Source organism: Myotis myotis, unplaced genomic scaffold (genome assembly GCF_014108235.1).
Source record: "Myotis myotis isolate mMyoMyo1 unplaced genomic scaffold, mMyoMyo1.p scaffold_m19_p_14, whole genome shotgun sequence".
In the NCBI taxonomy this organism is placed as follows: domain Eukaryota; kingdom Metazoa; phylum Chordata; class Mammalia; order Chiroptera; family Vespertilionidae; genus Myotis; species Myotis myotis.
The window spans coordinates 4,156,149-4,168,310 of NW_023416318.1; positions in this window are offsets into that span (position 1 = coordinate 4,156,149).

Sequence of the window (12,162 nt, forward strand, 5' to 3'; positions counted from 1 at the left end):
AATTGGAAAGGAAAAGGCTTAGAAACAGAGATGAGAAGGAATGATGATCGATTACATCTCTGTGTACTTCTCCATAGGAAAACACAAACAATCTCACTATTTTTATATTAAGTTTATCCCCTTTATATCATTTTTCTTTGCCACTCTGTTCACACATTTTTATGTACAGAAAGACAATACCATTTTCCCTGAGAGTAATTGCTCCTGTCCCACTACTAAACCCCTCACCCCATGACACACAATAAATTGTATCAATAATGGCAGTTTGCAAACTCCAAAAGGCATAAAAACTGACATTTAAATGGCCTTTAACATTTTGCTACTTAATTAGCCTGCCTTAATCAGCCTGTTCCAGACTGCCTGGTGTGCTGTGTGCATTCCTGCACAGAGATTGGAAACAGCCAAAGCCAGATAGGATTAGAGGTGGAGAAAACTAATTTTGCTGCTCAAAGTTTTGGTGCCAAGTGTTAAGGGTTAATAGTTAAAATTATCAGGGAAGGAACCTTAATAACTGAGCTTGCTCCTGCCTCATAGTTACCCAAGTGCCCGGATTGAAGGGCTCACAAACACTTTCCAAGTGTGAAATGCACTTGCAAGTACGTTTCTTGTTCTGATGTTCAATCCACTCTTTTACCTTGCTCTCAAGGAAGTATGTCACCTTTCATGTAAATTAATGAGAATGGAGTTATAAAGACCTTAAATATATACTGAATTTACCAAAAAGAGTTCTTTAATATTGAGTGCCCTATTACAGATGACTTAAACTGCTCTATTTTATTAGAAAGAGATTTATAGAGTATGATGGACTGGGCTATATTCTCAGCCATTCTCTCCCTGGAATTATGCAGCCTCATTTTCTGCCATGATAAGGTGCTAATTTCACAATCCTTGATGTTGGGCTCATCACGTGACTTAGTTTGGCCAATGGGATATCATCATATATGATAGAAGCATTGGATAGAATGACGCTTGGGTGATTCAGCTTGGTTTCTCATCTCTGCCATTGCCAAGAGGAAAAGCATTCCTCACCTAGCCTGCCGCTCCACGGAGAATGTGATTCACCTGGAGGTGCACTGCCAGGCTAAGCCCATCCCAAAGAAGCATGCGCCCAACTACCCATAACATGTGAAAAAATAAATGCTTGTTGTTGAATACCAGTGGGCAATTTTGGTTCTTTGTTATACATCATTATTCAGCAATAGCCAATTAAAGCTCTGGTGAATTAGGTACTGTCAGGACTATTTGGAGGGCCAAAGGAACTGACTCTGGACCAAACCTCTTTGAGAATGACTCTACAGAACCAAATTAGCTGATTCACATGGAAACTGCCCCTTCTGATACAATTTCTCATTTTCTATGGGATCCTCTGATTCAAATATCACTTGAATTGTCCCAGATAATATGCTACAAGCATATGGCTAATGAAATACCTATTCATGTTTGGGGGAAAAGCAATAATATACTCTACAGCCTTATTTATTTACTTATTTTTGTTCATCCTCACTTGAGTATATTTTTCCACTGATTTTTAGAGAGAGTAGAAGGGAGGAGGAGAAATAGAGAGAAAAACATCTACGTGAGAGAGACACATCAACTGGTTGCCTGCCGCAAGCACCCCAACCAAGGCTGAGGATGGATGGAGCCAGCAACCCAGGTATGTGCCCTTAACTGGAATTGAACCCAGGACCCTTCAGTCAGACATTCTATCCACTAAGCCAAATCGGCTAGGACTGAATGTATTTGACTCAAAGATTAAAAATGACTAATTTAGCAAATATGCCAATAATTGATCCGCATTTGAGCAAGTCAGGACCCACCAGGGACTGGCAAAATGTGCCACTAATCCATATAAAATATAGGAATATATACCCCTTGATATGAAAGAATATCCAAATGCCACGAGAGTATTAATTAGCTTTTTTATCATTCATTATTTCCACCTCCTTCCTTTAATCAAGTAACAACAAAGCAGGAAAACAAACAAAGGGAAATTAGTTGTAAAGAAAGAATGCAGCTCTTATATTTACGGAATGATGTGAAATCACATCTCATTTAAAGGTTCAACATATAAAATTCTTCCACTGGCTTAACCCATTTAACACAGTTCAGTAATATTAGTAGCATCCAATCTCCAGTAGAGACTAAACCACAGAGCCTGTCTGCTGAATTCATGGGTGCTGACACCTGGTTGGGTAAATAATTATCTATACTATTGACTTGATTAATACAATTTCATGAGAGCTTTAAAGAACAACAATACACCTACGTATCTCATGTCATGGTCATATTGAGACATCATTGTTATAAAATATAAATACATAATTAATTTAATTTCGGTTTGGTTTCCGTAAGATAATTTTACAATGTTCAGAATAACATACTATGATAACTCTTAACCTCAGTCTAATTATGAGTAAAACATCTGATTGGGTAGATGTAATTTTCTACAAATATCTGTAATCCTCAAAACCTTCTTCAAGAACATAAAAAAACAAGAAAAGTCTAAGAAACTGTCAGAGCCAAGAGCATCATAAGGAGACATGAAAGCTCAATTTAATGTGGTTTCCTAAATGAGACCCTGAAATAGAAAAAGGAGTTTATAGAGCAAAAACTAAGGAAATTCAAATAAAGTATAGAATTTAGTTAGTAATGATGCATTAATATTGAATTGTTAATGTGACAAATATATCACACTAATGTAAGATGTTAAAAGAGAAAACTTGGTGTGGGATGTCTGAGAACTGCCTGTTTTATCTTTACAATTTTTTCATAAATCTAAAACTATTCTAAAGCAAAAACATTTAGTAGAAAAATAAAATAACGAAAAATAATTCTGTCAGGAAGTTAGTAATAAAATACAAATGTCCTTAAGTAGAAAGGAAGTTTCCTAAATAACAACTAGAGGCCTGATGCATGAAATTTGTGCATGGATAGGGTCCCTAGGCCTAACCGGTGATCAGGGACAATCTGGGGGCCCCCACTCCCTGCTGCTGGCACCTGCCCTGGCCAGCCTGGTGCTGTCCGCTAACCAACCCCACTCCCCGCCGCCACTGCCGGTCACCTTCCTCTGCAGGGCAACCGGTGGGGCTATCGGAGGGCGGGGCCCACTGACCCCCACCCTAGCTGGCCTGGGGTCTGCAGGCTGTGGGCAGCTCCTGCATTAAGCATCCGCCCACTGGTGGTCAGTGCACACCATAGCGACTGGTCATTCAGCCGTCTGGTCGATTTGCATATTATATTAGGCATTTATTATATAGGATATTGCTTGCGTTATGGCTTCCGTTTTGAAAAAAAGGCTTCTCACATGATCCAAATACAGTGGGGCCTTGACTTATGAGTGTCTCGACTACGACTAACAAGTTTTTCGAGATACGAGCCGTCTCTCGGCCAATTTTTTTGCTTTGAGTTGCGAGCTGAAATTCGGGTTACGAGCCAGCTCCAGATACCCCACCGGTAGTTGGCGCAGCGAACGTCACAATGAACGCCACAATATCAGCCCAGCATCACGTGTCTCACTCGTTCACTTTAAGATTTAACATACGAGTAATTTGAGTTACGAGCTCCATCACGGAACGAATTAAACTCGTAAGTCAAGGCCCCGCTGTATAATATTCAGGTTTCAGCTAAGCTCATCTAAGACAAGGGAAAATTGAAATAATTCTTTCTTCTGGAGGAAGGAAGCACATATTTAAGCATATATTCTAGTTACAAAATAGTTTTCAAGAACCATTGCCACCTTTAGTCTTACAGGGTAGATAGACTAGGGAAAAATCAAGGTGCTAAGCACTTTCTAGGTAAAGACCAACAGGGGAAAAACCTGAAGATCTATGACAGCAGATGTAAAAATCTGAGCACAATTACATCTTAAGTAACTATTTTTTTACTGGGGGATTTTTATATATTCCTCAGATATGACATTGCTTATGGGTAAATAAAATAAATCAAATACTTAAATATACCTTTTGTCTGTTCTGATTATAATACAAAGAATGCCTTTCTTTGTTGTGGGTGGAAAAGAAGAGAAGCATAAGTGGTCACATTGAAGATTTTACCCTTTCTTATGTTGACATCCTTGAAAAAATAAAAAAGCACAGGTATTAGAATTACAATTTAGCTTTTAAAGTGTGGCCCATGGACAGGCAATGAGCTTGCTAGAAATGTGAAATTTCATTCACACCCCATCCCAGGACTTCTGAACAAGTTACTCATATTAACAAAATTTCTAAGTGATTTGTATGCTCATTAAAATTTGTAATGCATTGAATTAAACTACATCATAAGCACTTAATGGCAACTAACTAATGGATACACACACGCACACACGCAAACATGTGCAGAAATATTTTTATCAATTTATTTATTTTACAAAGCAACAATTGATAAATTCTCATGTACTTATCTTCAAAAGGACTGCACAATAAATGGGGTCAGGACTAGGAAAAAAAAGGTTAGAAAATGTCATTTTTACTATTTATTATTTTTTATGGCATTGGGATGCTGATTATGTATTCTGAGCCTCATTTAATTCATCTGCAAAATGGGAATAGTACTGTCAACCTTGATTGTTTCCCAGTAGTTTAATGAGGCTAACAATCAATGATTCATGTATCTACCTTGTGGCCCATAAAGTACTGTAGCCGTATACATTTTGACATGATTATTACCACTAGCATCATTTGACTAAGGGAAATGTCACAGCTGTAAATATTTCTAAGACTACAGGCCAATAGCACATGGGCTAAGTTCATTTGTTGCTATGGTAATGTATATCAGATAGATGAATTTTATATAAAATATTCTTCAGTTGATTTCCTCTTGCCTAGGGTACTTTTCATAATTAATGTCTCATCATGGGATTCTACCTGTAGTAGAAGTTTCAATGATCAATATAGCAAAATTAATTAGGGAACACAAAAGGTTAAAATATATTGTTAGATCTCCAGTTAAATATTCTTTTAATTAAATTTTAAATAAATATGAATACAGTTAATTTTTATCAGTATTTAATGGTAATACATAGAAACACTTTCAATTCATACTGGATTTCACTATTAGTCCTACATGTGTATAAGTTATATTTCTACCTTCATTATCTTTGGAAATCCAAGTTAATTTTACTGTGACATATTCTAAAAAATAAATCTGATACCCTTGCTTACAACCTTCATCAACATTACTGCTTTACTCTCTTATATTCTTTCTAATAGATGTTTCATTAATCGCTAAGTCCCTATACATCAAAAATGTAGGTTGTTTCCTATTTTTAGGTGCTAAAAGTAAAAACTGAATACTCATACATAAAATAATATACATGTGTCTCAGATTAGGTTAAAATTCTCAAAGCAGAATCACTGGGTCAAAGTTATATTTTTTAATAAATGTTTTTATATACATTTCCAAATAACATCTTTCCCTGAAAGATTTTACCTATATTGGAGATTATATTTGGGAAACTATTAGGATTTTATTAAGTAAATAACTTTATTTTAACCTAATGATTTTTTAATAACTAATTTTAACCTAAATATGTCTGTCTTAATAAAACCACTACAATGGGAAAGAGCATTTGCCTTACCTCACCCCATAGTTAACGATGTATTTTATTGAACTTCATGCATATTTTAATGTCTGATAAACTTTACTAATAAAATCAGAAATTTTGTTAGTAAGTGCTTTGGAAGAAAGAGGGAAATATTCACAAGCACAGATACAAGTGGTTATAAAAGCATAAAGAGAAACTGAGTGTGGAATGTCATACTGAGAAAGAAAGATGGTTTACTCTTTAAGAATGCATTCATCAATTTTTTCACTATCTTCTCTCTCTAAAATACATCTAAATTTGTAAAAAACACACTTGGTAAATATATTTTTTATGGTTAGAAAGTATTAATATGCCTGGCATGCGTTTTTAATCCTTCCTAATGAAACTCAGCAATAAGGCTGCTGAATCTTTGTATCTCCTTTCCCTTAAACTTGGGTTCAAACATTGTAGTTTAGTTTGGCATGGGCAATTTAGTTCATGGGTGTGTCTGTGTGTTTGTGCAATATTATATCATAGTTCTATTCTCTCCAGAATTAACAAAAGTATGCATGATATAACTTTGAGCTCCAGTCAAGGAAAATCATGATGTCAATGTTAATGGCTCAAGCAATGGAGCAAAGGAGAGAATGCTGAATACAGCAATTATTCAACTACCACTCACTCTTTATCTAAGTTATAAAAAAAAGTACAAAAAAAGTAGAAAAGAACATAGTAATGGATTTATTTTAAACAAGTCTTTTTAAAATATATTTTATTTTTTACAGAGAGGAAGGGAGAGGGATAGAGAGTTAGAAACATCAATGAGAGAGAAACATCGATCAGCTGCCTCCTGCACACCTCCTACTGGGGATGTGCCCACAACCAAGGTACATGCCTTTGACCGGAATCAAACGTGTAACCTCTTGGTCTGCAGGCTGACACTCTATCCACTGAGCCAAACCGGTTAGGGAGAATGGATTTATTTTGAGGATGATGTTTCCTACCTCCAATCAAAAGTAAAGCTATGCCATTGTGTGTGTGTTTGTGTTTTAAAATCACACCATGCCTCATTTTTTCTCCTTAACTTGACTTGTGCCTTCTCCTATCCACATGCTCCCTAAAGATAACTGCTCTAGATGAGGCTGATTCCTTGATGTCACCCTCACCTTCCTATTCTATGGGAGATAGTATGATATTCGGGCCAGCATCTTTGAAACAAGAGATGATCGGGTCAAAATCAGTGGTTCCCTGTAGGCTTACAAAGACATTTTAATCCAACTTAAATACCTATTAATAAAAGATATTGATAAACTGTACTTTACTAAATTTAAGAACATCTACTTAAAAACTATCCTAATATATAAAAACCCTGGATCTGTCACATCCACAATGACCAGGGACTCAACCTGCGGCAGCAGGCTCTGGTGGGTGGGGACTTGTGGCAGCAGAGACGGGGATGGGGGAGGCAGGGCTGGCACTCACACTCACTCACAAGCGCACACATGCACAGGCACACACAGCACCCACCAGCTCACAGCCTTTTCTCCCTTTCTTTCCCTCCCTCTCAGCTCGCTCTCAGAGTCTCTCTCAGAATGAGAAAACAAAACAGACTGGGCCTGAAGAGGCCTGGATAGAAGGGAGGGCTGGCAGACGGTGGAGCGGCCACCACTGGCCCCGCCCCCTTCCAGCCAGAAAAGAGTAAGAGGGACACAGGGAGGCAGAGAGGCCTGGAGGACTGCTGAGAAAAACAAAGAGAGACAGAGACTGGGCGAGATCAGGCTGGCAGGGAAGAGCAGTTAGGGGTGATCAGGTAAGCAGGCAGAGAGGTTAGGGGCTATCAGGCAGGCAGGCAGAGGCAGTTAGGTACAATCAGGCAGGCAGGCAGGTGAGTGGCTAGGAGCCAGCAGTCTCAGATTGCGAGATGGATGCCTGACCAGGAGTCAGACATCCCCCAAGGCGTCCCCAATTGGAGAGGGTGCAGGCTGGGCTGAGGGATACACCCCCCCTCCCCCTGTGCATGAATTTTGTGCACTGGGCCACTAGTATTAATAAAAAAGCAAGCCATACCATAGTAAAAGAAATATATTTGCTATATATTTACCAAAAAGGTGCTCATTTATAAAATAGATGATAAAATTTCAAAAGTCAATCCTAAAATGGCAACCCAATAAAAAAATAGACAAAATAATCAAACAGTATTTTACATTAGAGTAAATACAAATGACCAATAAAAACACTTATTATGGAAAAGCTATAAACCACATTTGTTTATAAAAATCTTCAAAATAAACTAAAATATAATAGCACAATGCATCCCTCAGATTGACAAATATTTTTTAATCTCAAAACTAAATATTGAAGTCTTTGTGTAGCATGGTAGCTCTCCTATGTTGCTGTTCGAGGTTTAAATTGGTTAAATCGTGTTGGAAAAACATGCTAATTATCAGTAAAATTATACATAATTATACCCTTTTAGAGGCCGTGCACTCAGAGGGTCCCTCAGCCCAACCTGCACCCTCTCGCAGTCCAGGAGCCCTCAGGGGTTGTCCTACATGCTGCTGCAGAGGTGGGAGAGGCTCCCGCCACCGTCACTGCATTTGCCAGTCATGAGCCTGGCTTCTGGTGCACTGACCACTGGGGGGAAGTTCCTGCATTGAGCATCTGCCCCCTGGTGATCAGTGCACATCATAGTGACTGGTCATTCCGTCCTTTGGTCTATTTGCACATTACCCTTTTATTATATAGGATGACCCACAATTTCATCCCTATGTATTCGCTGTACATAAATGTGTACTTATGTGCACCAAGACATTTGTTTCTGAATATTTTAAGCATTACTCAAATTAATAAACAAAAACATATTACAGCTAAGATTTTTATTAAAAAAATGAAATAAATAAATTTTGTTAGGCTCACATGGTAGCGTACTATTCATCAATGAAAATGAAATACCTATAATAACTTAGTGACTCTTAAAAATATAATGCTGTGCAAAATAGCTAGACAAACAAGAATTCATTTTCTATTATTCCATTCATTAATTATGGAAAAACAATCTGTTGTTTGGGAATATATAATAAAGTATAGAACTCTATAAAGAAAACCAAAGTCAATAACATATAAATCAGGATATTAGTGGCTTCGAGTAGGAAGTGATCAGGAAGGGAGGCCAAAGGATCCTGGCATATTTACTGATAATGTTCTTCTCTCTCTCTCTCTCTCTCCCTTTTTTTTTTTTTTGCTCTGGGTAGATAGATACTACACAGGTGTTTGCTTTTCAATATTTTAAACTGTATATTTTTGTGCTGTTCTGTAAGTGTATTATATTTAAACGGTAAAAGGTTAAGCTATTGGTATCATGTATTTCAAACTACAGGAATATAAGGTCCAGATCAAGCTTTCAAGTAATTATTTAGAATAGAAAGAAACATAAGCACACATATAAAAACCGATCAAGTTCACATCCCTATTGATTTTTTCTTCACATTTATTTATAATGATTTGCTTAAATTCTATTTTTAAAACTGGTTTGTAAATTTCCTAGGGTCTTACTGATCTCTTTATTTTCAAAACTTGCAGGGCTATTATTATAAGTTTGTTAATCAATGCACAGAATAATGAAGAATTAAATGAATACCAAAATGCATATGAAGTGTGCTAGAAGATCAGGCAGAGAAATTATTTCTCGCAAGGGAGTCAAGGAAGGTATTAAGGAGATTGCAACATCCTTAACTGGGATTTGAAGGAGAGATGGGATTTAAGGGAGAAAGTATGAGTAGAGGCAGTTTAAAGAGAGCTCCCTGCATAATAAATAAACTGAAGAAAGAATAAGCAGCGTATGATTAAAACAAAAATATAAACAGCAATTTATTTGCTTCATGAGATTTATGACTCTTATGTATTATTAGTGAGGAGGAGTTATACACAAAGGTTTTCTTTTCATAGTAGACATGCACCTGAATATCAGTATATAGATTGTTTTTGAAAAGTACTACTTATTATGAGAGGTCATGTCACTTGTAATAAAACCTTTTGTAAAATGAATGATGACATTCAGTTGAATTCAACAAGGAATCATTGAAGAAGTAGGTGTTCCAGCAGGGAATATAAACATGAAAAAGTTGCTATGCTCTGCAAGAAGCAGAAAAAACACTTGCTTTGTACAGGTGGATTTCATTTATCTATTTTAATAGAGATCACCTGATTTTGTTCTCTGGCTGGTATTTTAAAATTATGTTTTGACATGTGTTGTATGGCAAATAGTGATTGTGGTCAGTGAGTGGGGTGATAGAAGAGGGAATAGGGAGACAAGAGTAAAAATACATTTTATTCTTGTACAGAATTGGAGACAAGAGGATAATGGACTTCATTACCAGAACAGAGATAATGTGGGTGCTTAGAGATTTGCTCAGTATATCCTATCCAGCTTGTGGAAACCAGGTGTTTCCATTTGAAAAGTGGTGGTACTCAAAGATGGAGATTTTAACACAAATAAAAGTCTAACTTCTTGCACTACATCAGTGATGGTGAACCTTTTGAGCATGGCATGTCAGCATTTTGAAAATCCCTAAATTAACTCTGGTGCTGTGTCACATTTAGAAATTTTTTGATATTTTCAACCATAGTAAAACAAAGACTTATATTTTTGAGATTTACTTTATATATTTAAATGCCATTTAACAAAGAAAAATCAACCAAAAAAAATGAGTTTGCGTGTCACCTGTGACACGCGTGTCATAGGTTCGCCATCACTGCACTAGATAGTAAGCCTTTAGTACTTATTTCCTTGAGATAATATACAGAATAAAATATACAAATGCCATTTAAAGAGGAATTGAGATTACAGTTTCTGTTACACATATTTATGCTTGTTTATTTTTAACAATCTGTAACATACAGCTAAATTCTTTTTTTGCCAAGATTGATTCCCACAGACTTGAATGAAAACTATATTCTCCTTATAATATAATTAAAAGAATGACTTCTTTGTAAAAGTAATTGCAATACTCAGTATCCTTTTTTTGTCACTGTTCTTCAGACACCTATGGAATTCATTCTTGAATCCTACTTAGTCATAGAGGATTTGGAGTCCCCACTAGATTGAAAGCTCTGATGGGTATATTGGTCATTCCTATGCCATGAATAGTGCAAAGAACAGATCAGGTGTTCAATAAATGCAGATCAAAGTCCACCAAGATCCATGGAGGGTGACTAACATAAGAAAGTTTGAGAACCACCCAGTTTTGTAGTTGGGATGTTGATCATGACCTGCTATGGTCATTTCTGTAAACAAGTCAGATGCTGTGTTGGAATGGAATTTTTACTATTTTTAAAAAATCTGTTCTTCATTGTTCTATATCTATATTGCTGAAAATGTAGAAGGCACATTAGTTAATCATAGGTCCTGTTATTAATAGAGCACAGTATATTCATCCACCTAAAAATTCAAGTAAAGTTTTTTTCTGATATAGCACCCTGACTATGTATGATGATGAAATCAAGTACACCTAACACTGTTGGAAAATTAAAGGCCTGTGATATGGCCCAATTATTATTACATGTTCACCCAGAATTAGAAAAAAAAATGAAATTTTCTTTTTTTTTCCTATAATAGCAGCACAAGCTTAAATGGCAACAAACTTTTTAAAGTATAGTTCAGCACTTTTGGGTTATAACTGATTTTTACTCTCAATAATATGTGCTGCTCAAACATATAAATACATATATTTGTTTTGATGTGATCATGTGAGAAACAAATCATACTAGGTTTCTTCGAATTCCTATATAAATTCTAAAAGAACATCTATATTTTCTTTTCTTTTACCTCCTCTGATGATATGCCTTTCTGTTTCCCAGTAAGATGTGGAAAGCTTCAGTGCAGAACAGCCTCCATCAGTTATGTTCATGTAAGTTCCAGGAGCTTGTGTGTTCATAGCAATCAGATCCATCCTGAACACAATGCATTGATTTATATTCCAATGCTATACAGAAGCATATATATGTGTGTGTGAATGGATTTCTAATCAAAACCTTCTCTGCCTCTTATTATGAATCTATGTCTTTCATTTTATCCCAATATTTTCTTCCCACGCCTGTCATAACTTTTTCCAGTGCCTTGCAGTGACAATTTATATAATGTTAAGACCTGCTTACCATGATCTGAAGTACACCAAGTTCCTACTGCAGGAATATTTCTAGAACATTTGGCAGCTGTCAAGATTTTTGATTGCTTAATTCTTCAGAGTCCAAAATTATTTTTCATTCGTTTGTATTAGGTAGGAAATGTAAACTTGTTTTGTCTAAGGACTTATCATTAAGTAGGGAGATATTACAAGTAGACACCTAGGGATCTGCCTAGCAACTCACATGAATACACTGGAAACATTAAAAAGAAAACAGAGCAACTTCACAGATGTTGGGGAGAATTGTTCCTCATGTAATTAAGATGAAGGAAAGACCATATTAATACCTACATTTTTTCCTAAATAAATTTAGGAATAATCAAATAGGAACGATACAGAATAATTAAATTTTTTATTCCACCAAAAAATGGTAACTTCGTGTGCTCTGATATATTATTCATTGGTTATACTCTCAATGCTTAGCACATATTACAGTGATTTTTTTTCCCCACAAAAGTT